Below are 23,600 nucleotides of genomic sequence, written 5' to 3'. Positions count from 1 at the left end.
ATCAAGAAAGAACTTGCTGTTCAGCTGCAAGGAGTGCCAGTGATTGATAGCCTCCAGCTGTTAGCACCTTCAGGATGCACCTCAGCTTTCAAATTGAGACCACGCTTTTCCCAGACAACCTCTAGCCAATGACTGAGCAAGTGGGCGGTAGGACCTGGCAACTTCTTCCTAGCACAGGACTCCTGCTGGATAATCTTAGCTCTAGAGCTCTTTGTTGGGTTGGCTGAAGTTTTGTCAGACCTGTAACACGGTCTGTAGGCTTTCCTGCTCAATCTTGCTTCTTCCTCTTTTTCTATTTCACAGGCATTAACCCCCAATAAACTTCTGGCCCTCCTAACTCTGCCTCCGTGTCTGATTCCTAGATCAGAATGGCAGAGTTGTAGGAGCTGGTAACTAGATCCAGAGGCTTGAGCAGATTCAAGCTGGATTCTTTCAGCAAGAATACTTCAAAGTTGTGCTGTAGAATCCCACCACGGGGTGTGTAATGTGTGGTTCTCTCTTTTTTCGTCCTGTTAAGATTGACCAGTAGGTTTAGATGTTATCAGTCATAGCTACCCCTTGAAAAGTTCTCCATAAGCTCTTTACCTAATGGTCTTTAGCAACCTTTGATAATATTGCCCATATCCATTATTTCCTTAGGGGTCGCAAAATGGCATATTTTAATTCTGTCATTCTTTCTTCTTTGATTAGCTGTAATGAATATAAAAATAAAGAATTTAGAGGCTGGACCCGTGGCCGAGTGGTTAAGTTCGCGCGCTCCGCTGCAGGCGGCCCAGTGTTTCGTTAGTTCGAATCCTGGGCGCGGACATGGCACTGCTCATCAAACCACGCTGAGGTAGTGTCCCACATGCCACAACTAGAAGAACCCACAACGAAGAATACACAACTATGTGCCGGGGGGCTTTGGGGAGAAAAAGGAAAAAATAAAAAAAAAAAATAAAAATCTTTAAAAAAATAAATAAATAATATAAAGAATTTACCTCATCAAGGATTTGGTTCCACTTACATGGAGTAACAGGAAAGGAAGGATAAATACTTGATTTTGAGACAGCAAGAGCACTGTCCCCAAAATCTCCAGTCAAACTTGTCCAAGAAGACAAATGAGCCAGCTCCTAAGAATTCCCAGAAATACTTGAGAGAGGATGGGTCTCGGGGTGGAGGGTGCGGGTGGGGGATGGAATGAACTCAAATCGGGAACACATTCTAGTGAAATTTAAATAATTACTGCTAAAATGACCCAATTAATACCCATAGGCTCATAAGGCATAGGAAAACTCAAGTTACATTAGATTTTAGTATAATATCAAAATAATGGGGAAGAGAAAAATTGTGTGTTAAATTAGACTGGGACGATTACAAAAATATTTGGAGTTAAAAAAATTATATTATCCTTAACTCAGGTGTCACACCAAAGAGCACCAAGTGAATTAAAGAGTTAAATATAAGAAATAAAATGAAAGGCGCATGAAATTCTTGGTGAATATTTACGTGACTCTGTAGTACAATTTCTAAGCATAACAACAAAGGAAAAAACTACACTGGGAAAAAATTGATATATATGATTTCACATAAATTTTAATAGGTTTGTCAACTCTAACATAAAAGATAAATGACAACCTGGAAAAAAATTCACAAACAATGTCCTCAAATATATAAGAAGCTCTTATTGGCAAGTCAATCAGAAAATAGTGAACATTCATAGTAAAATAGAAGATGTGCATAAGTCATTCAAAATGAAGAAATGCATGCATTTAAAACACTACAAAATTCTACTTTTTTCCTTTAAAATTGACACCAATTTTTCTCTAATACTAAAACCCACCATTGGAACTGGTACAGGACAAAGAAGACCCATGCTCTGCAGAGGGAATCATATTTCAGTATTATGTTTATGAAGAGCAACTTGGTAACGTGAATAAGGAGTCTTAAAAATATTCTTACCCTTTGAGCCAAAATATCTTTTACTATAAATTTAGGATTTTTTTAAAGAAGTGAACAGAAGTACATATCAAGATTTGTGTGCAAGTTTGCTTCTGGTAGGGTTAGAAGACTTGAAAACAATTTAAATAAATAATATACAGTTATAAGATGAAAAACTATACAGCTAACAAGAATGTTCCCAAAAATATTTTAAAACATATGAAAATCCTCCACTATATAATGATAAAGAGGAAAAAATGAGGTTCAAAATTATTTCTATAGTCTAAATCCAATTTCATATATATACATATATACACACAAATATATATACACTTATATTTATATACACACAAATATAGATAAACCTATTTTGTATATACACATACATATATACACATATAAATATATATTTATATGTTGTGCATATAATACGTGTATGGGTGTGTGAAAGTGAGCGGCTGGAGTGCTCACTAACAGTGTTGAGTTTAAGGGGTTTTTTCCTTCTTCATAAATTTGTTTTCAATTATGTGTTTCCTAAGGAAACATCATTTTATAATTCAAAATTTAAAAATTAACTTTATTTTAAAAGAAATTTCTTTGTGATTCACATGGCTGCTCCATCCATGCACCATCAATTTCGCAAACATTGTCTATTATGTGTCAGGCACTGTCATATTGGGATCCACGGGGAAAGGGGCCTGGCAATCATACAATGTTGAATAAGATGCTGACCCTGCCCTGAGGGAAGCACACTATAGTGGAAAAGAGATCTTTACACAACTAAGTGTGGTGCCTGTACTCAGTGTTCTAGTAGAAGAATAAACTACGAGCTGAGAACACAACAACTCATGACCCAACAGTTACATAACCCAAACTCTTTTTTTGCCTCAGTGTAAGTCTGATTGGAGCAAATACATGATTTGCAAGGACAGCTATCTGTATAGCATAGGTACCCCAGCAAAAGGAAGGTGCAGACAATGCAAAAGACTCAATGTTGTTGGCATTTACCACCAACAGTGCCATTCACTGCACTAAGAGATAGAACTATGAATCCCATTTTTGTTGCTCTATGGGGCTGGTTTTCTCTTAAGCCATCTCTACCTTCTTAGTGCAAAGGGTTGCAATAGTTCAAGATTTTCCCATTAAACATGAGAAATAGTCACCAGCCATGCTTGTCTTTCTCAGCCTCTCTGCCCTGTTCCACATCAGCTAGCACCGGGTCCCAATCCAAACCAACCTTGCAGGTTTTGCTCTATGAGTTATGTGGGCAGAGTTAATGGAGCTATCACTTGCTCTTGTCTGCAAACAAGGAGTGATGGATGGCTATCTGCTAAATGTGTTAAACTTCAGTCCAAGAGAGTTGCTCTTTAGCATGCAAGAGAAAGAAAAAAATTAGACTTCTCGATTTCTTCATTCACCTCCTGCATTCTAGGAAGAAAGACTGTCTTCTCTTCATTTCTTATGCTAGTCGCCAACGTAACTAACAAGTTCCTCGGTGTCAACCTACATGAACGGAAAGTTTATTTAACACAGTGCTTCCATTCATTCATTCTACAAACATTTATTGAGAACCCATTAAGCGGCAAAGCTCTATGCTAGAAGCTGGAGATACAAAATGAATAAAACATAGTGCTGGTACTTGAGTACTTATGATATAGTAGGAGTGAGAGACATTAAAATAAATCATTGACATGAAGTATTATAGGTGTTCTAATAAATGAAATATACAGAGTAACAATTATAAACCCTTTTATTGAGAATTTGCTATACAGGTACTACGATAATACCTCATATGCATTAACATTAGTCAATCCTTACAACATCCCTATGAAATAATGAGAAGTTAAACCAACATACTTTCCTGACCCTGCGCAAACCAATTCTGGGACAGTATTTTCCTGTTTGTGTGCTAAAAATACTAGGACGAAGCAAAAGGAAGTATTTTTGATCCATGAAATATTTGCCCCTGGAAAATAAGATTATGAACCAATTAAAATATCTTACTTATCAAGACCAAACTTGCTCATCAGGGCTGCTTTAAGATCTTTGCCCTGCCATGTCCACCAACTGAAAGTTATTTCATCACAGACACTGCCCAATCCCAACCAATTCTCGGCCTTAAAAGACTTACCTTAAAATCACACAACTCAGGCCCTAGAACAATATACGTATCTTCCCCTCATTTCCCCATTTTCAGAAGCTCCTAAAAATCAGGCAGATTGGCCTTCCTCATTACTTCAGTGGGCCAAATAAGCTTAGCTTTGCTGGATCAACAGGTTTTCCCAGGATCTTTTGAGAGATCAATGATCAGCAATTGATATTACAGTCACCATTTCACATTTATCTGAAGATTCATGTGACTCTGATCTAAACCTTATATTTCTGTCCACTCTGCCATTTATGGTGGATTAAAAGAAGTGATATTTTATTGGGAAGTATGTGAAGGAAGGGCACAGTAGAGGTGCTATTTGAGCCATGTTTTAAAAGACAAAGCAGTCATCTGATTTTCAAGAGAGGAAACGATATTGTTTGCAAAGAGACAGAGGCGTGAATTTGTAAGATAGAATCAGAGAACATAAAATCACAGAAAATGGCTAGAACTAAGAGTACCTGGTGGAGTAAGGGGGCTGCCAGGCGATGAGGCTGGAAGCACAGGCGGAGCCACATCTCCCGTTGCTGTCCTGTGAGTTTTGATTTTAGGTTGTAGGTATTGAGAAAACATAGAATAATTTCTTAAGCAGAGAGTGATGTAATTGGTTTTTTTTTTTTTTAAGATTATTCTGGCTACAGAATGGAAGACTGATCTGGAAGATAAAAGACTGGGAAAAAGGACACCTTTTTTTAATTTATTTTTATTTTTTATTGCAGTAACATTGGATTATAACATTATATAACTTTCAGGTGTACATCATAATATATTTCGAATTCTGTGTAGATTACATCATGTTCACCACCCAAAGACTAACTACAATCCATCACCACACACATGTGCCTAATCACTCTTTTTCCCCTCCTCCTTCCCCACTTCCCCTCTGGTAAGCACCAACCCAATCTCTATCACTATGTGTGTGTTTGTCATTGTTTTTATCCCCTACTTATGAGTGAGAGCATATGGTATTTGACTTTCTCCCTCTGACTTATTTCACTTAGCATAATACCCTCAAGGACCATCCATGTTGTCACAAATGGCCAGATTTCATCATTTCTTATGGCTGAGGAATATTCCATTGTATATATACATACCACATCTTCTTTATCCATTCATCCCTTGCTGGGCACCTAGGTTGCCTCCAAGTCTTGGCTATTGTGAATAAGGCTGTGATGAACATAGGGGTGCATGTATCTTTATGCATGTGTGTTTTCAAGTTCTTTGGATAAATACCCAGCAGCGGAATAGCTGGATCCTATGGTACACCTATTCTTAATTTTCTGATGATACTCCATGCTGTTTTCCATAGTGGCTGCACCAGTTTGTACTCCCACCAGCAGTATATGAGGGTTCCCTTCTATCCACATCCTCTCCAACACTTGTTGTTTCCTGTCTTGTTAATTATAGTCGTTCTGAAAGGAGTGAGGCGATATCTCATCATAGTTGTGATTTGCATTTCCCTGATAGCTAATGGCGTTGAACATCTTTTCATGTGCCTGTTGGCCATCCATGTATTTTCTCTGGAGAAATCTCTGTTCAGATCTTTTGCCTATTTTTCAATTGGGTTGTTGGTTTTTTTGTTGTTGAGACATTTGAGTTCTTTGTATATTTTGTATATTAACCCCTTATCTGACATATGGTTTGCAAATATCTTCTTTCAATTGTTAGGTTGTCTTTTCGTTTTGTTGATGGTTTCCTTTGCTGTGCAGAAGCTTTTTAGTTTGATGTAGTCCCATTTGTTCATTTTTTCTTTTGTTTCCTTTGCCCAGTCAGACATGGGACTTGAAAATATGCTGCTAAGACCGATGTCAAAGAGCGTACTGCCTATGTTTTCTTCTAGAAGTTTCATGGTTTCAGGTCTTACATTCAAGTCTTTGATCCATTTTGAGTTGATTTTTGTGCATAGTGTAAGATAATGGTCTACTTTCATTCTTTTGCATGTGGCTGTCCAATTTTCCCAACACCATTTATTGAAGAGACTCTCCTTTCTCCATTGTGTGTTCTTGGCTCCCTTGTCGAAAATCAGCTGTCCATAAATTTGTGGGTTTATTTCTGGGCCCTCAATTCTGTTCCATCGATCTGTGTGTCTATTTTGTGCCAGTACCATGCTGTTTTGGTTACTATAGCTTTGTAGCGTATTTTGAAATCAGAGAGTGTGGTACCTCCAGCTTGGTTCTTTTTTCTCAGGATTGCTTTGGCTATTCGGGGTCTTTTATTGTTTCACATAAATTTTAGGACTCTTTATTCTATTTCTGTGAAAAATGTTGTTGGAACTTTGATAAGGATTGCATTGAATCTATAGATTGCTTTAGAAAGTATGGACATTTTAACTATGTTAATTCTTCCAATCCAAGAGCATGGAATATCTTTCCATTTCTTTGTGTCTTCTTCAATTTCTTTCAACAAAGTTTTATGGTTTTCAGTGTACAAATTTTTCACCTCTTTGGTTCAGTTTATTCCTAGGTATTTTATTCTTTTTATTGCAATTGTAAATGGGATTGTATTCTTAATTTCTCTTTCTGCTACTTCATCGTTAGTGTACAGAAATGCAACTGATTTTTGCATATTGATTTTGTATCCTGCAACTTGACTGTATTCATTTATTATTTCTAAAAGTTTTTTAGTGGATTCTTTATGGTTTTCTATATACAAAATCATGTCATCTGCAAATAGTGACAGTTTCGCTTCTTCTTTTCCAATATGGACCCCTTTTATTTCTTTCTCTTGCCTGATTGCTCTGGCTAGGACTTCCAATACTATGTTAAATAAGAGTGGTGAAAGTGGGCATCCTTGTCTGGTTCCTGTTCTTAGAGGGATAGCTTTCAGTTTTTCTCCATTGACAATGAAATTGACTGTGGGTTTGTCTTCTATGGGCTTTATTATGTTGCGATATTTTCCTTCTATACCCATTTTATTTAGAGTTTATATCATAAATGGATGCTGTATCTTGTCAAATGCTTTCTCTGCGTCTCTTGAGATGATCGTGTATTTTTATTCCTCATTTTGTTAATGTGGTGCATCACATTGATTGATTTGGAGATGTTGAGCCATCCCTGCGTCCCTGGAATGAAACCCACTTGATCATGATGTATGATCTTTTTAACATATTGTTGTATTCGATTTGCTAGTACTTTGTTGAGGAGTTTTGCATCGACGTTCATCAGGGATATTGGCCTGTAATTTTCTTTTTGTGTATTGTAGAAAAAGGACACTCTTGAGGAAGCTATTTCTGAAACCTAGAAGAGATTCTGGTGACCTGGATGATGTTGGAAGCAGAGGGATAGACAAAGTGGAAAATATAAAAGAGACAGAAGCCGCATGATGCGATCACTCATGAGGTGTTGTTAAGGGAAAAAGAAGAGTTTGAGATGACTCCAGGTTTCCAGCTCAGGTTAATGGATAGAAAGTCACACCATTTCAAAGATGTACAATTTGAGGAGAAAATCTTTTTTGGAAAAACAAAACAGATATGTTCAGGCTTAGACATATTTTTTTAACATATTGAGATTTAAGTATCTATGGACTATCTGAACAGGAAGTTGGATAATGTTAGGGCCTCTGAGACACCCAATAAATAGCACCCTTTCTTCCCCCAAGAAAATGAGGAAATAAAATAGTGGCGCAAGACTGATGAAAGACTAAAATATCACTTTTTCTACTAATAGAGGCCAAGAAAGAAGATATGACTTTAGGTTTGTCAGCCAAATGGTCCTGCTAACAGAACCACACACATAGGTAGGCACACTAGCCCTGCCATTGGCACTGGAGTCCATGAGTCAGGCAAAGAAGCTGAGAAGGGGCCGTTACAAGTAAGTTAGAAAAGCCAAGGGAGGGGGTGTCACATAAGCCAGAACAGGGAAGTATCCAGAAGGAAGGATGTAGTGCTAAATATGGCATAGGTCAAGCAAGATAAGGTCTGGAAAAGTACAGTGGAATTGGAAATTCAGGACATGGCAATCTGAGAGCAGAGGACTGAGGGTTGAAAAGCAAGGTATTCTTCTCATCTACAAGGCCATGGAAGTGTTGCCCAACCCTGAGCCTCACTCAGAGGAGCTCTAGTAGAATATATAGAACAACCACGCCAGGATCTTGGTGAATTATTATACCCTCCTCTCATCTACTTCATCCTCCCAAGATAGAAAATTTGGATGAAACTTGTAACCTGCTCTCCTTTCCTTGTTTAGTAGGTCAGACCTGATGATTTATAAGGTTTGGTACCAAGCAACTTCTATAGCTCTGAGAACGTATAATAGTGAATAATAAGCGAATAATGAATAGTAATAATAAGTGAATAGTGAATAATATAAGAATGAATAATGTTAGAAAGGAAAAGTCCCCTGAAGTGCTTCTGAAAGAGACAGAACTATGGGGCCCCCATTGAGAAAGATATCAGTTAGGGAAGGTGCTAATCACAACATTCTCCTTGCTCCAAGACATGTGCCTTCTCATTGCTACTTTAGAAAAATGTCTTTAGCCTGGCACGCAAGTACCACCAGATCAAACTCCAGTCTACTTCCTCTCTGCATCCCTTCATCCACCCTATTTTCCAGCCCAGGAGTCAGCAGATTACAGCCAAGGGCCAAACTGAACTTCCACCTGCTTTTGTAAATAAAGTTTTATTGGGACCACAGCCACACCCACTCACTTAGATATTGTCTGAGTATCTGCAACAGAGACCATACGTCCCACAGAGCCAAAATCTTTGCTATCTGGGCCTTTACAGAAAAAGTTTGCTGACCATGTGATCTAGTCTATTCTTCTCCATACATAGCCTTAGATTGCTTCCTTCTTATCTTTCTTTATCCTATTCTGACTTTGTGGGATGCCCTTCAAATGTTCCATATCCTTCAGGAACTAGCTTCTCGAAATGCTATTTCTTCCACAGAGGGTTCCCTGATGCCCCTCCCTGGAAGGCATTTCTGCTGTTTCTGAGTTCCCATAATACCTAAAGTATCTGGGATGTGTTGGAGGATCAATAAGTAAGTGTTCAATGAATGGAGGAAGAGGTCTATTTCAGGGTATTGACCCATTCTTTTGTTTTAGTTGTGTACACATCTCTAGTGCCTCCGTCTTGAGGGTAGATCAGTCTGATACTTTTCCAAGCGTTTAACAGTTTACCCTGAACACCATAGAATGTGATGAGCATTTTTTCAATAAAGGACTCAGATCCAGGAAAACAGGTAAAGCATGAATTGATCAATTAGTAGAAAGAATTTTTTAGGGGCACTCACTATGCTAAATGTTGGACACTTGTCCAAAGATTCTGAAATCTTTGCAGGGCCCTCACGTCATTAGCTTTTATACGGATTTCTGCAATAGAAATATTGTCTGCTTTTTATTTTGCTCCCCGGGATTTGAAACAGCTGAGCACGAATCACGTGGCAGGGAAGTGAGAATTAATATTCGGGAGCATGAGACTCACAAGTGAGCCAGCGAGTCTGGGGAGATGAGCAATGTGCCATATTCTCATGGGTCATGACTCTAAAAACAAAACCAAACTGTCTTTGGTTTGGATTGAGCCTGAAAATAAAAACTAGGACCTGAATTTTTTTTTAATTTTTATTTTTTAGTTGTAAAATATACAGAAGATAACATTTACCTTTTCAACCATTTCTAAGTGTACAGTTCAGTGGCCCTAAATACACTCGCATTGCTGAGCAACCATCACCACCATCCGCCTCCAGAAGTTAAATTGAAAATTTTAAGTTCAACGCTTGATTTGCACATTTGGAATCCGGACCTTGTCAGACACTATCACAGGACAGTCTGTGGCTTCATCAGTTCATTAACTCAAGTCTCTCGGTGACTCTTTCAAGTATAACTCAAACATACAGAAATTGTTTAGAAATAATTCAAAAAGTGGAATTTTTAGGAGAAGTAATTATTGAGTGTGCCAGGACTCTAAGGAGATTCATAGGGTCACAAAGTACCCACGATTTCCTAATGGGTAAATTTGGGGTTGTTTGTCTTTTTTAAGTATTGAACAGAATTATCAAGAAATAGATTTTATATATTTTATGCAAGCATCTGTTTCTTTTTCATACCAAAAAAAAAAAAAAAAAAAGAAGCTACTCCCCAAAGCATTCCCAGGACACAGCTCTATGCATTTCCTGTTAACAGATGCTCCCACGTGTCCAAACCGTAGTCCCAAGAGGGGATTCTGTGTCCTCTCCGAGCATTTCCAGAAACACAATCTTCTCGGCTGACACGGCAATTGCTGCAGGGTGTCCCACAAGGGGGCCACTCTTCACCTTGTAATGTCTAACCGCTGGAGTGTTTGTATGGCGAAGATTGATTTACAACCCAAGGTGTCTGGTCCCCGAGGGCCACTCGCTTCACTCCAGCCTTCAAGAATCGTATTTCACAGTCTCGGATAACCCGCTTGGGTAAACAAATTGAGCACCAGAACAGCCAAGCGAGCAGAAGGCTCAGAGGTCAGGGAGCAGAGATGTCCGGCTTTGAGGCGGGTGGATGTGTCAGGGAGCGGCACCGACTCCAAGCCAGGCTTCTTGACTGGGAAGTGCTTCACTTCTGGCTCCTTGTTTTCAGTGGACAATCCCAGCGGTTAACCTCACTCCAGGATCCAGTCCTCAATCCGGAAAGGCTGTGTCTGTTACACAGAAGACCAAATTCTGGAAGGAGCTTATTAGGGAGGGGTTCCTGGTTTTCAAACTGTAGAGTCTGTGAGCAGGGCCTGGGCAATTAGCACAGAACCAAGGGGAAAAGGAAGGGGCTTCTTCCCAGCCCTGCTCCCCTCGCCCCTGCTACTGCCTGCTGCTGGAGCTGTGTCAGACTGCAGCTGGGCACCTTTCAAAAGTTCTCTCAACCTCACAGGCGGATGGGGGCCTTAGGGCGCTAAGAGGGCCTCCATGGGGAAGCCCAAGCAGGTGCCAGTCCTGGTCCTACGCCATCTTCAATCAAAACAGCTTTTTACATATGTTAAAATTATTAAAGAATTTGTAACTATATATGGTGGCAGATGTTAACTAAATTTATTATGGTGATCATTTTGCAATACATACAAATATACAATCTTATGTTGTACACCTGAAACTAATATTATATGTCAATTATTCTTCAACTAAAAAAAAAATTTAAAGGGGCTGGCTCGGTGACCTAGTGGTTAAGTTCAGCATGCTCGGCTTCAGCAACCCAGGTTCATGGGTTCGGATCCTGGCCGTGGACGTTCACTACTTGTCAGCGTCCATGCTGTGGCAGCAACCCCCATACAAAAGAGAGGAAGATTGGCACAGGTGTTAGCTCTTCCTCAAGCTAAAAGAGGAAGATTGGCAACAGATGTTAGCTCAGGGTGACGCTTCCTCAACAACAATGACAAAAAGATTAAAGAAGATGATTTAGGTGATATGAACAAACTTTATTTAACACTTCGTGAAGTGGGTAGTCTCCACTCTCAAGGGTCCAGAGAACCGTAAAATGGGGCAGAAAGCAGGAAGGCTTTCTAGGACAAAAAATAAGCAACAAGGAAGAGAAAAATAGAAAACGAATGAGGAACAAGGAAATAAGTATAGTAAGTATATAAAGTAAGTAAATAAGTATAAGTAAGCCCAGAGTTGGCGTGGCGTTTGAAGATCGGCAGACTGGATAAACTGAGTTTCTGGTCACTCCCAGCCTTTACAGCGACACAAAAGTTCTCTAAGTTGCAGTTGGCTGACGTGGCACTCTGGGCAGAAGCAGCTCCATCTTGGGCCTAAAAAGTTATTTCAACATGTATATTTATATTTACGTATAAATAAATATGAATATCACATATATAAAAATATATTTTTTATATTCGGGGGAAATCTGTAAGACTTCCTCTTTTTAAAGGATTCCACAGCTTTAAAAAAAAAAAAAAAAAAAAAAACCACCTCTGATGAGAAAATAGAGTCTTCTAGAGCAAAACGGCCCGGCAAGGTTATACATACTGAGTGAGGGCCGGTGATAGGAATCCACGTCCTCCTAACTCCCAGCCCACTGCTCTCTCCCCCACCGCCCACTTCACAGTGTGTACTTTTACTTCAAAATGCAGGGTGCCTAAGCTGTTTACAGTGTTCTGGTCTCAATTCTCAGTCAGTGTGAATAGCAGGAGAAAATGAAACCTTTGAAAGAAGCAACAAGGCTCTGCTTGTGGACATCTTGAAAATCAGTGGTGGGCCCAGAGCAGCAGCAAACGAGCCTGCCTTGGGATCCAGGGCTTTCTGTGCTGAATTCATTCTCACCTGCCCGTGAGCCTGCACTGTCTGCAATATTTGTGGTTCCTGCTTATTCGAGATGCACAAGGTGACTAGGGAAATCCTGAAGCCAGAATTTCTCCCAAATTACCCCTACACCTGGGCCTCAGGGAGCTCTGGGATTTCAATACCTTCCCAGCTAGTGGACTTTTAAATGAAGGCTTTTTTTTCTGTACAGTTGAGAGGCCAGGCCCTTAAGACAGAGAATGCCTCCCCTCTTAGGTGCCCCTGCCGAAGCCCTGAGCAAACTGTGGATGTTCCCCGGATAATTAGCATTCCGCACCACGGTCAGCTACTTAGAGCAAGGAGACATTTCCTAAGAATATGCCCTGCTCTCTCAGAAAAGGCAAGAGCCTCATCTATGGCAGTTTCCAGGTTCTTTGCACCACATCATTCGCACAAGTCCAAGTACTTTCTTTCTCAGATATTTGAGTGGATGCATTAATTTAACCAGCCAGTAGGAGGCAAAATATGTCACCCAAAATACTTTTTCTCTTATTCACATAAATGATAGAAGGATTCAAAACATGAAAACCCAAAGAAACAATGAAGATTTAGCCCAGTTCTTTGACTTTTAGCCGGGTAAGCAGAGGGTTGCCCAGAGATTCTAAGTAGCTTATGATAGGCCCCACTTCCTGGTCCTAGATCTTGCCACTGAACCCCATGACAGGAGCAGGGAGACACTATACCCCAGTTCACCTGGGAATGTCTCAGATGACGTATGTTGTCCCAGTGGAGTTACTAATGATGCCTCTGTCACTCTCGAAAGTGTTCCAGGGAGGACAATAAATGACACGGTCACATCTCCTAAGGACACGTGTTCACTGGGTTTGTAACTAAGATAAATAAAGCCAGTAGGAGGAAGTGGGAAGTGTACAGAGCATTAGCCCTTAGACTGAGGGCACAAAGAAACCCAACGGTGAGCCCCAACCTTGTGCTGCTGTGCGTGGTCCTCAAATTCTCACAGACTTCCAGGATCTAACATAGGTGAGCAATCACTAACCCAGTTTACGGCCCCGCTCCCTGGGCAGCCATCCCGGGAGACAGTCAGCTGGGCATACTCCCCACTTCCCTCCCTCTCACTGCACCAAACCGTTCCCATGAAACCCAAAGCTTTCCAAATGAGTTTGGCTCTGGTTTTAGTTTTTGTACTAACTCCCTGGGGCCTCTGGCTTTGGCAAGATTCTGCTAGGTTTGTTGTGTTTCAGAAGTGCAATGATTAAGAATCACAGGGGGCAAGTGAGCGGGAGGAGCAGAGAAAGCAGAGGAGGACAGGGAGGAGAGGCAGGAGGAGGAGAGACTGGAGAGGAGGAGCAGGAAGAGGAGGAGGAGGAGGAGGAAGTATTGTTAACAACATGACCACTGGGACAATCAGCCATGGGAATGATTTCAGTTTAAGCAACAAAGACTGTTTTGTTTCCTGAGCTCTCAGCTGAGCATTTGGCTGCAACAGAAGAAAAGGATCCCTGGGGAAAGGCGGGGGCTGGGTAGTCAACTGCCTCCCTCATCACCGCAGGCTGTCATCTTGTCAGGAGCCCACAAACCAGGCAAAGCTGGGTTTGGCTGTGCCAGGGGGAGGCCACTGAGGGAGACCTGAGATGCTGCAGGTGTTCGCCGGCATGCCGCCGGGTCCCCATCTTCCCTCTGAACCTCGCCCTCCTGGAGATCCTGCCTGCTCTCCTGGAGATGTGAAATAAGGTTGCACCACTTGGGATATTAAAAGTCCCGAGGCAACTTGCAGGGGGTGAGAAAGTAGCAAGGAGAGATGGGCTTTGAACTGCAGGACCCAGGAGCTCCCGGCTCCTGTTGGAGGGGAAGAACACCCAAGTTCCTCTCTCACCCTGCCTTCCTTCAAAATGGAAAACAGGGCTCACTGGAGAAACAGGAATGCACTCTCCCGCTGGAAAGGTTGCTGTGAGGATTAGGGACAATGTAAACAGAGTGCTCTGACACTCGGTGGCACCAAATGGCAGCTCTCATTAGTGTTATTAAAGGGGCTCTGCATCTCATTCGTAAAGAGGTCTGGTTTTTTCAGAAAGGGGTAAATGACTTCTAAGAAAGAAGCAGCATTACCCCTCAGTCACGGAAAGGCTGTTTCGAAAGTTATGTGCATTCAGCCGGGTGTTTGAGGGAACCGTGGGCCCAGGCTCATGGAGAGCCCTTCCTAGCACAGCCCATTCCGAAAATTAGCATGTCTGAACTTACAAAATAGTCTCTAGAGGTTGGAAAATGGTCACGTGGTGCTGGCCTTTCCCCACATACCAGTGGCACTGTTGTAAGAAAAGGCACGTGACCAACAGCCCAAGTACAGGCCCCATGGGGGAACAAGTGAGTGTCTGGCCAATGGGAATGAGGAGATTCTCCCTGAAGAAATTCAGATCGCGGGGTGACAAGTCGCCTGCCTTAAACTTGAGAAATCCAGGGCAGGTGAGGCAGACGACACCTCTGAGAAGCCAGGGGAGGCAGAGAACATTTCTACTTCCCTTTCCACTCTCCCACCTCCCTCGCCCTCAGTGTTGAGACCAAATGCATTCACACCCCAAAATGGAGAGTTGACACTGCACATGGCTTTTCTGAACCCACTCCCCAACTGCTTTTGGCTAGCAGAACGGATTCTGAGCCGCCCTCTCTGAAGCACCATTCGTTTGTTCACTGAACAGGCTGGGACTTGCTTTCAAAAGGCAGCTGGGTCTGGGGACCATGTTTCACTTCTTGACACCATTAATTGGGTTATGAGTCAGAGCTGTAATGAAGACAAGTTTTGGTGTCTCCTGCAACTGTCCTGGGAAATGCACACGCATAGGCCCAAAAGCCACAGAGGGAGGGAGAGCCGGACAGATTTGCTTTGTTTATTGGGCCCACATGGTCACCAGATAAATGGTCAGTGCCATGGGACTCCTCCGTGAACAGACCCACAGTTTTTTCTGCTGCTCCCAGAGGCCCTGAGATGTCACAGTCTCTCACCCAGAGAGGCTCATTAGTAACAGGAGGAAGTGGGAGGAGGCAGAAGTAGATTCAAAACAAGCCACAGAAGGAGGTTTAAAGGAGGGAATATTTTGAGCGTCGCTGATGGTAAACGTGAGGCCAGAGCTGGTCTTGCGTGCAAACCAGGCCATTGCGCATTCAGGCGCAAAACCAGCTCCTACGCGGAGGCAGCAAGCAGAGCGAGCATTCTTGGTCATCTATATCAAGGAGCAAACCTCAGAAGGCCTGGTTCAGAATAAACAGCCTAGGCTTATGCACGTGGTCCTCATCTGGCCAGTTAGGCTGCATAAAACATGCAGGCAGGCGAGTCCAATTACATTTATAGGACTGTCGGCCTCTCTAATAGCTCAGTGCAGCTCTATCAGACTTCATTTTGTCTCCCTGCCTTTCGGGTTATTGGTTTGCAGCCTCAGCTGCAATCTCACTAGGATTTTAAAATCCCCTGGTCTGTTGTATTGTTTACAACTAGCAGGAGGCTCATGCACGGTCCTTTGAAGAGGATGCGTTATGACATCGTCTAAGGAAGTCATGACGTACACCATCTATAGATGCTCCCTGAAGTCCTCCACCCCCGGACAATTTCATAAATCCTAGCACTTTACAAACCAAACTATAGACGGGCACAAGAACAGACAAAGGCTAACTTTCTAAAACAAGGACTTGGGAGTCTCTTCTAGGGGACTAGAGGGGAGACGGTGCAGTGCTGTCTGCTTCTCTGCCAGGAGTCCTGGGGATACGAGGAAGCCGGGGGAAGGCGTGGGGCGGTGGGTGAACCAGGCTGAATGTGTCTCAGGGAGTTTGGGAAGCACAGAGAGAGGGAAAAGTTCGTGTCTTTGAAGCCATATACTTAGTGGCTCATTCTGAGCGCTCTGGAGTCAGATTGCCTGGTTCCAACTGAGCTCCATTTTTTGTGTCCTTGGGCAAGTCTGCCAAGCACACCCAGTCTCCTTTTCCTCTTTCATAAAAGGGAGAGAAGGAAAGTACCTGCCTCATAGGATACCTGTCGGGGTGAAGGGGTGATCCATGTGACGTGAGTAGAAGGATGCCTGGCACAGAGTAATTGCTCAGTACATGCTAGTTCTTACCGCTAATATGACTTCTCCAAGCACCTAATCATATTGACTCTGTTATCTCCAAGGAAACGGGAAGTTACAGGCTCTGCCCCTCAACAGAATGGAACGTTAACCCAGATAGCCCAGGAGACCTAAGAATGCAGTGGCGCCACAATTGCCGGTTGCATCCACTCTCTCACTCAGCACACCGGATAGAGGTGTTCTTGCCGGGATTTTCCAAAGACAACAATAGCAGATGAGTCCACTGAGCAGCCCTACGTGCTGCGGCCAGCCTTGGAATCTGATAGAGCGCTTGGGACTGGAACCTCGGCTCTGAACCGTGTTGCCGCTGATAAGTACCAATTAGGCCGTTCATCAACTTGAGCAAGCACAGGCTGCAAAATCTCAACGCATTTTCAGGCACCAAAAAGCTAAGGATTTCCTGTTAACCTCAGTCGCTTATTAACCCTCCCATCTTGAGCTCTGCAATCACCCTAATAACATGGTTATTTATCCTCAGCCTGTGCGCCCTTATTCATTAACTGGCATCTATTCCACACGAAGTTACCATCCTGGGAATTTCCAGCATCGAGGATGAGCGGGCAGGATTGCTCCCTCGAAATCAGCGAAATCAGCGGATGAAACCCCAATGCCACCCGACACCACCTTACCCCAGGCGGAGTTGTGATTTAGAAACTGTTGTCACCAAATGTCACATTCAAGAGTTAATGGTGTTTTCATCTAACTTGGTCTGAACTGCGAATATTTTGGGGCTCCCTTACTCTTAAAGACAGCCCCAGCTTTTCACACGGAGATGAACACTCTTTGACACAGCACACAGAGCCAGAGAGTAACATTTACAGGGGGAATAGCTTGAAAGTGAAGGAGACCAAAAAGGCATAATTACCCAAGGCAAACTGTTTTGTTCATTCAGTGATTACAGTGGTTTTACAGCCTTATAATTTATCACAGCTCAGAACAATTTAAATCTCGGCTGTGCTCCTTTGAGAAATCGAGACACTTCCCTTTCTTTATCCTTTCTGACAGGCTATTCTTTTACTATCATCTTCGCTCTAAGACGGCATAGACTTTACCTTCCCTACATCACACACAGGAAGAAAGGAAACTGACAGCGGCAGACGCACCTTTGCGTTTGGCGGCAGCACACAAAGAACGGAAGAGTCTAGCAATTCCGGATGGTGTCATTTCTTTCAGGTTCAAGTATCAGTTTGCTTGTTTTGCTGCTGCTAATCACCTCTTAAACAAACAATTGCTTTATCTATGTACTGTGCCTCATTTCACTTTCAAATTATGTGTTTTGCTCCTAACAGCTTATTATGATCTATAATTAACAATTTTGCTGAAAGCACAGCCGTGTATTGCGGAGAGCCCACATGCTCTCTGAGAAGTACTTGAAACGGGAGGCCTTTGTTTTCTTCACAAATTCGGCAAACAGAAGGGACCGCCCTCCTCTGCTGTGCATTGTCTTCTCCAGGAGTCCAAAAGTATACAGGTGGAAAATTTTTTTTAAAAGATTTGGAACTTAGGCAAAATTTCAATTTGCTCTGAATCTAAATAAACCAGGGGTTCTCAAATTTGGCCACAATTTGGAATCACTTGGGCAGCTTTTAGAGGAATGCCCGGACCTAAGTCCAGACCAATTAAGTCAGCATCTCTTGGGGTGGACCCAGGCCTGAGTACTAGTTGAAGTTCCCAGGCGATTATGCGGTGCAGTCAAGATTGAGAACTACTGTGGCAAACTGTAGTCTACCCTGAAGGAGCCCAGAGAAAAAGGTAACAACCAGTAGGAGTTAAATGGTTAAAAGTTGAATTCACTAAACTGCACTAAAACTAAGATTATTTTCCAAGGACGTGGAACATCTCCAATCTAAGTGACTTGAGAAGATTCTTCTGACCCACCTTTCAGCTTATTCAAACCCACCAAGCCAGAAGCAAAGTTGCTTAAAAATTTCTCCCTTGGAAGGTGAGGTCTTTGAGATAATGGAATGGAAAATCATTTGGGAACAGATTTCCCGGATGTATTCTTGAATAGGCAACCTGCATTTTTCTCGTGGGTCAGCCACTTTAGAACTTTCTCTGTGAGGCTTGACAAAGTTATTAAAGACACAGCTCCTGAACTGTTGTGTTGAAAGGTCTGCTATGGTTCTCCACTTTCACACGGGCTGTTAGACTGGAGGGAAACCAGTTTCATGCAGGTCAGAGAAGCTCCATGTGCGCTTTCGTAGGAGTGAGCCGTCCCGTCAGCGCTTTTACACACAAGTGTCTTTTTTCCTTTGTGGTTCAGGCTTGACCTCCTGCCAGGAGAGCTTCTCCTGGCCCCAGTACTGAAGTGTGCCACAGTTGTTTCCTGTGCTCTTCTCTACCCTCAGTACAGCCCTCTCTGGAAATCGCTCTGTCCTTCACCTCCTCTTCTCTTGGACTTAGTATCAACTAGAATCATCTCCTCAACCAATTCTCATACATGCACAAAGTGCTAATAAGGAATTCCAATGGGAAAAATTGCAAATTACTCCCTTTTGGGGGGCTACTTTCTCCTCTCATAGTTCTACCAACTCTTTCTTTACCAAACACAGCATGCATTCACTCAACTTTGTTATCTAACCCAGTGGTTCCCAAACATGGCCTGTCATTGGACTCAAGTAGGAAGATTTTTAAAGTACAATTTCCTAGACTCCACTCCCCAATTCTACTTCAATAGGTCTGGAATAAGGCCTAAGAACCTGTATTTTTAGAAGCTTCCAAAGTGATGCTGTTGATCATCCGTATTTGGAAAACCCTGACCTACTCCCTAAGAAAATGCCAGGTCAGATTGAAGGAGAAGGGAAAGAGTCATCCAACAGAGATGCGTGGGGAGAGATATTTAGAAGTAGGTGAGGATTTTGAATCCACAGGGCCGTTCTGGCTGACGCAGCAGCTGTCCAAGCATTCGCTTTCGATGTGACACTGCTCCGGGAGTGAACAGCTATAGGGTTTGCAATCTATCACCATCACTGTCCAAATGGTCCCCAGAGATGTCAAGCGACAGGGCTACCCTTGGTTGTAATTAAGATTCTCATTTTCCAAAACCTATTCTCCATGCAACAAATGAGAAAACATATGCCGTATCAGAGGGTCTTCTCCTCGAAAGAAAACCTCCAATTAGAAGTTGAAGAGGGGGATGAGTGACTGAGAGGAAGGGAGAGTTGGTAAAGAAGTTTGTGAGAGGGTGAAAATGCATAAAACACGGAGGAGAGGAGACCTTACATTTAAAAGCCAGTTTAATACAAAAACATTTTCTAAAATGATGGAGCGGGCAAGGAGTAAGAAGCCTCAGAACTCTTCTCAGTATCTCTCATTGGCTGGTTTGCCTCACAGATTCTCCTTGTGAAGAAAATGCTCTGCAAGGCAAGATATATTGTGACTTAAATTGCATTCATGAGATTCTCTGATAAAAAAATCAATGTGTCAGATCAATTTTTCTTAAACAAGTTCATCATACTCTAGAGTGATCAATAGGGAATGTTTTTCAGCCGCTTCCCAGCCTTCCCACTTCAGTAATTGCTAGAATTTCATATTGACAAGCCATAGGATGCTCTGAAGGCTGAATTGATCCATTAGCCTGTGGTGCTACAAGGCTAGGCCGCACAATAACGCTGTATCCCCCGAGGGACAGGGGCTGAAATCAAACAGAAGGTAAGGCATTACATTATGCCTTTGACCCTGGAGGAGCTAGCCTCCAGCTTCTATTTGCAACCAGAGAAGGAGGAAGAAGAAGAAGAATCGAGGAAGTAGGAAGACAATGGGACCAAGAAGAGGGAGCAGCAGAGGCTGGGAAGGAAGGCAATGCAGAGAGACTATAGCCTGATGGTAAATGGGCCCCATCGGAGAGGAAATGCTGTGTGGCCGGGTGAACCGCATATGCTGGGCAGCTGCAGTCAAGAGAAAACTCAACTTGAAAGGACTCCAAAAGGGAGGCTAAATAATGCTCACCAGTATCACTCTGGTTCTGAACTTTAGCTCATACTTCTTCTTTAACAGTGCTGTGAATAATTATTCGTGCCTGGGGCGAAGGAGAAAGGGAGCTTCCAAGAGTGCAGCCAAGGAGAGAGGGACAAGAAGCACAGGGAAAATGGAGAAAACTCTTCTCTTTTGCCAAGAGGTAAAATTATTCCTCTTGTAATCATTCCTGGACTGCTGTACTGCACATTTATACAACCCACTAGCTCAGCAGGTTATCATAATAGGGATTATAATACAAAAAGCATCTCAGAGGAATCAAGGCTTGATTCACCAGAGAGAGGACCTACCGCAGGGGGCCAGGTCAGACTGTCTTTTGCAGTTCAAAGACTAACTTTGGTAACAGGAAAACAAAATCTGACGGTCAGAAAGCATTCTAGTAAGAGGCCCTGATTTGCCCGTTACAAAGCCGCAGTTAATCTATTAATCAAAGAATTGTTCATTAACTCTCCTCCGCACCCCAGCTACATGGCTTCTCAGAAACCTGTTGGAAAGCAATGTCTGTGGAAAGCAAATTTGCACATGAGATAGAAATTACCCACCACGTGCTAGCATGGTTAACCTTCAATTTTTCTGTGGAAATTAGGTATGCCTTATTAAAACTCAAAAGCCAGGGTATTACTGCTCTCAAATACAAGCATATGTAGATACCAATAGCATGAGCGTCATTCTGAGAGACAGGCTGGCATATATTAGTTGCTGGGTCAAACCTCACCAGAGGCTAACCTGACTGTTCCCTGCTGTCACACATCACTTTCCCCACGCACTAGACACCCCGAAGGACGTTGACCTCCTTGGCAACTAGCACATTTTCAGCTTCCGTGAAAAACTTACGTAGTGAGCCCATGTTCGTATTTGCTCAGGATATTTCATAATCAGAGTCCAACCTGGACTTCATGCAAATATAATTAATCTGTCCACTCTGAGCAGACAGCTGCGGTATCACCTGTGTGATTTTTCACACAAGAAGTTAAATATGGGAGAGATGAAATTAAAAAATGATGACTCTATTTCAATAATAGGTTTGTTGAGTATGTTACTAGATAAACTCATTGACAGAGTTAGATGATATCATGCAGCTGGCAATATATTTATTTGAGCAAATCTACAGTGAATTATGGAAAATTAATATCTTCCTTCTAGAAAAAAACATAGTGGCCCACAGTAGGCAGGGATATGGTGGCAATACCAACCTGACTTCTCACTTAAAGTGACATGGACAAACTTTCCACCCAAACGTCTGCTATCAAGGCAAGGGGCTAATTCCTACACAGGACAAGACAGACAGGCCACGCTCCAGGCAGGCTTCTGTGCTGCTCCTGTCAAAATTGCCACTGGAATGAGTGATAGGTAAGACCGTCTCAGGAAATGAACTTCATTCACACTTTATCTATGAGCCAAATTTATCCAAATAACTGGGGAGGTTTGATAAGATACGTATCCCCAAGCTGCATCTCCAAAACTTGTGACTCGCTAGATCTGAGGTGGGTCCTGGAATCTGTATTTCGAACGTTCTGTGGATGACTCTGATGGATAGCCCAGGGTGGGAAGCAGTAACTCACGTCTGGTTCCTTCGGTGATCCAAGTCCGGACTGCATGAAGCATGTCTAGACCAGCGGCATGTTAGGAATGCAGACTCTCAGGCTCCACCCCAGACCTACTGCATCAGAGTCTGCATTTAAACAGCATCGCCAGGTATTCATGTGGATGTTAAAGTTCAAGAAGCACTGCTAATTATTTGCGTATCTATTAAGTCACCTGAAGTTATCCACGTAAGGCTCACTGGATTGCCACCACCTCACTTCACAATGCAAAGAAATGCCCTCACTAAGTTGTGCCACTGGATATTGATGTCTCATGAAGAACGGTTCTGTATTTTAGTAAAACCGTTGTTTAAGCCTCATATATTGTTTAAGACTGTCAAATGTCTCTTGCTTTAAAGGCCTACGAAAGAAATTATTTTTTATTCATTTTTTGTATGTGTGAGGAAAATTGGTCCTGAGCTAAGATCTGTTGCCAATCTTCCTCTTTTTGCTTGAGGAAGATTGTCGCTGAGCTAATATCTGTGGCAGTCTTCCTCTATTTTACGTGGGATGCTGCCACAGCATGGCTTGACAAGTGGTGCTAGGTCCACGCCTGGGATCTGAACCTGCGAACCCCAGGCCACCAAAGCAGAGTGCACGAACTGGACCACTACACCACTGGGCTGGCCCCAGAAATTATTTTTTTATGAAAAAAACAGAAAGTAATACATGTTTGCATGAGAAAATATAAATAAGCAAAGAGGAAAAGCAAGTGAATAAAAGTGATCTATGATTCCATCATCCAGATAAAGAACTGTTGATATTTTGTTAAAGAGTAGATATACATATTCTATGTATATCATCATCAACATTTTCACAGAATGAAAAATAGTCATTTTCAACATTTTTTTTTTTTTTTTTTTTTTTTTTTTTTTTTTTTTTTTTTTTTTTCCTTTTTCTCCCCAAAGCCCCCCGGTACATAGTTGTGTATTCTTCGTTGTGGGTTCTTCTAGTTGTGGCATGTGGGACGCTGCCTCAGCGTGGTCTGACGAGCAGTGCCATGTCCGCGCCCAGGATTCGAACCAACGAAACACTGGGCCGCCTGCAGCGGAGCGCACGAACCTAACCACTCGGCCACGGGGCCAGCCCCTCAACATTTTTTTTATGTCATTGTAAGATTCTATTTTACGAACACATATCACTGTATGTAATAGTGGGATGGAAGATTACTATACCCTATTCCTCAGGGTCTACTTCTAGTTATTTTTTTGCTGGCATAAACAATACTATAATAAACATCGTAAACATCAGCATTTGGACTTATATATCCCTGAAATTATTTTTAAAATACATAATATCCAAAAAATTGACTCTCCTGAAGAAATGCCAAGCTAACGTTTTTCCAGATGAGAACTGTATTATATCGAGTTTCCCTTTTGCTTTCATTGTCAGAGCACTCAAAATCAAATGTAATCTCAATTACACTAATTATATTAACCTAGATTTCACAGTTATACATATTATATATATTAAATACAATAAATATAATTACATATAATATATATTAAATATATAATTTTTGATAGATTTGAAAATATGCATCTTTAGGAAGATACATCAAATCTTTTAGGGCAATAGAGTACATATCAATTTAAATAACTGTAATTAGTGGTTTCAAAAGAAAAGATTCCAAAGCTGCCAGAGTTCCTTTTAATGAATGTCA

The 23,600-nt window shown here is 42.1% G+C and overlaps 1 long non-coding RNA gene across 1 annotated transcript; it reads left to right on the top strand.

Moving 5' to 3' along the window:
- The first annotated feature begins 13,164 nt into the window (after positions 1-13,164).
- On the top strand, positions 13,165-22,257 carry LOC138920411 (uncharacterized). The gene is made up of 2 exons (XR_011431557.1): positions 13,165-13,287; positions 16,424-22,257. It is a non-coding gene; the product is annotated as an uncharacterized lncRNA (long non-coding RNA).
- Positions 22,258-23,600: the final 1,343 nt, after the last annotated feature.

This window comes from Equus caballus, chromosome 23 (genome assembly GCF_041296265.1).
Source record: "Equus caballus isolate H_3958 breed thoroughbred chromosome 23, TB-T2T, whole genome shotgun sequence".
Classification (NCBI taxonomy): domain Eukaryota; kingdom Metazoa; phylum Chordata; class Mammalia; order Perissodactyla; family Equidae; genus Equus; species Equus caballus.
Note: the sequence above shows the minus strand (reverse complement) of the source record. Positions and strands in the feature narration are given on the sequence as shown.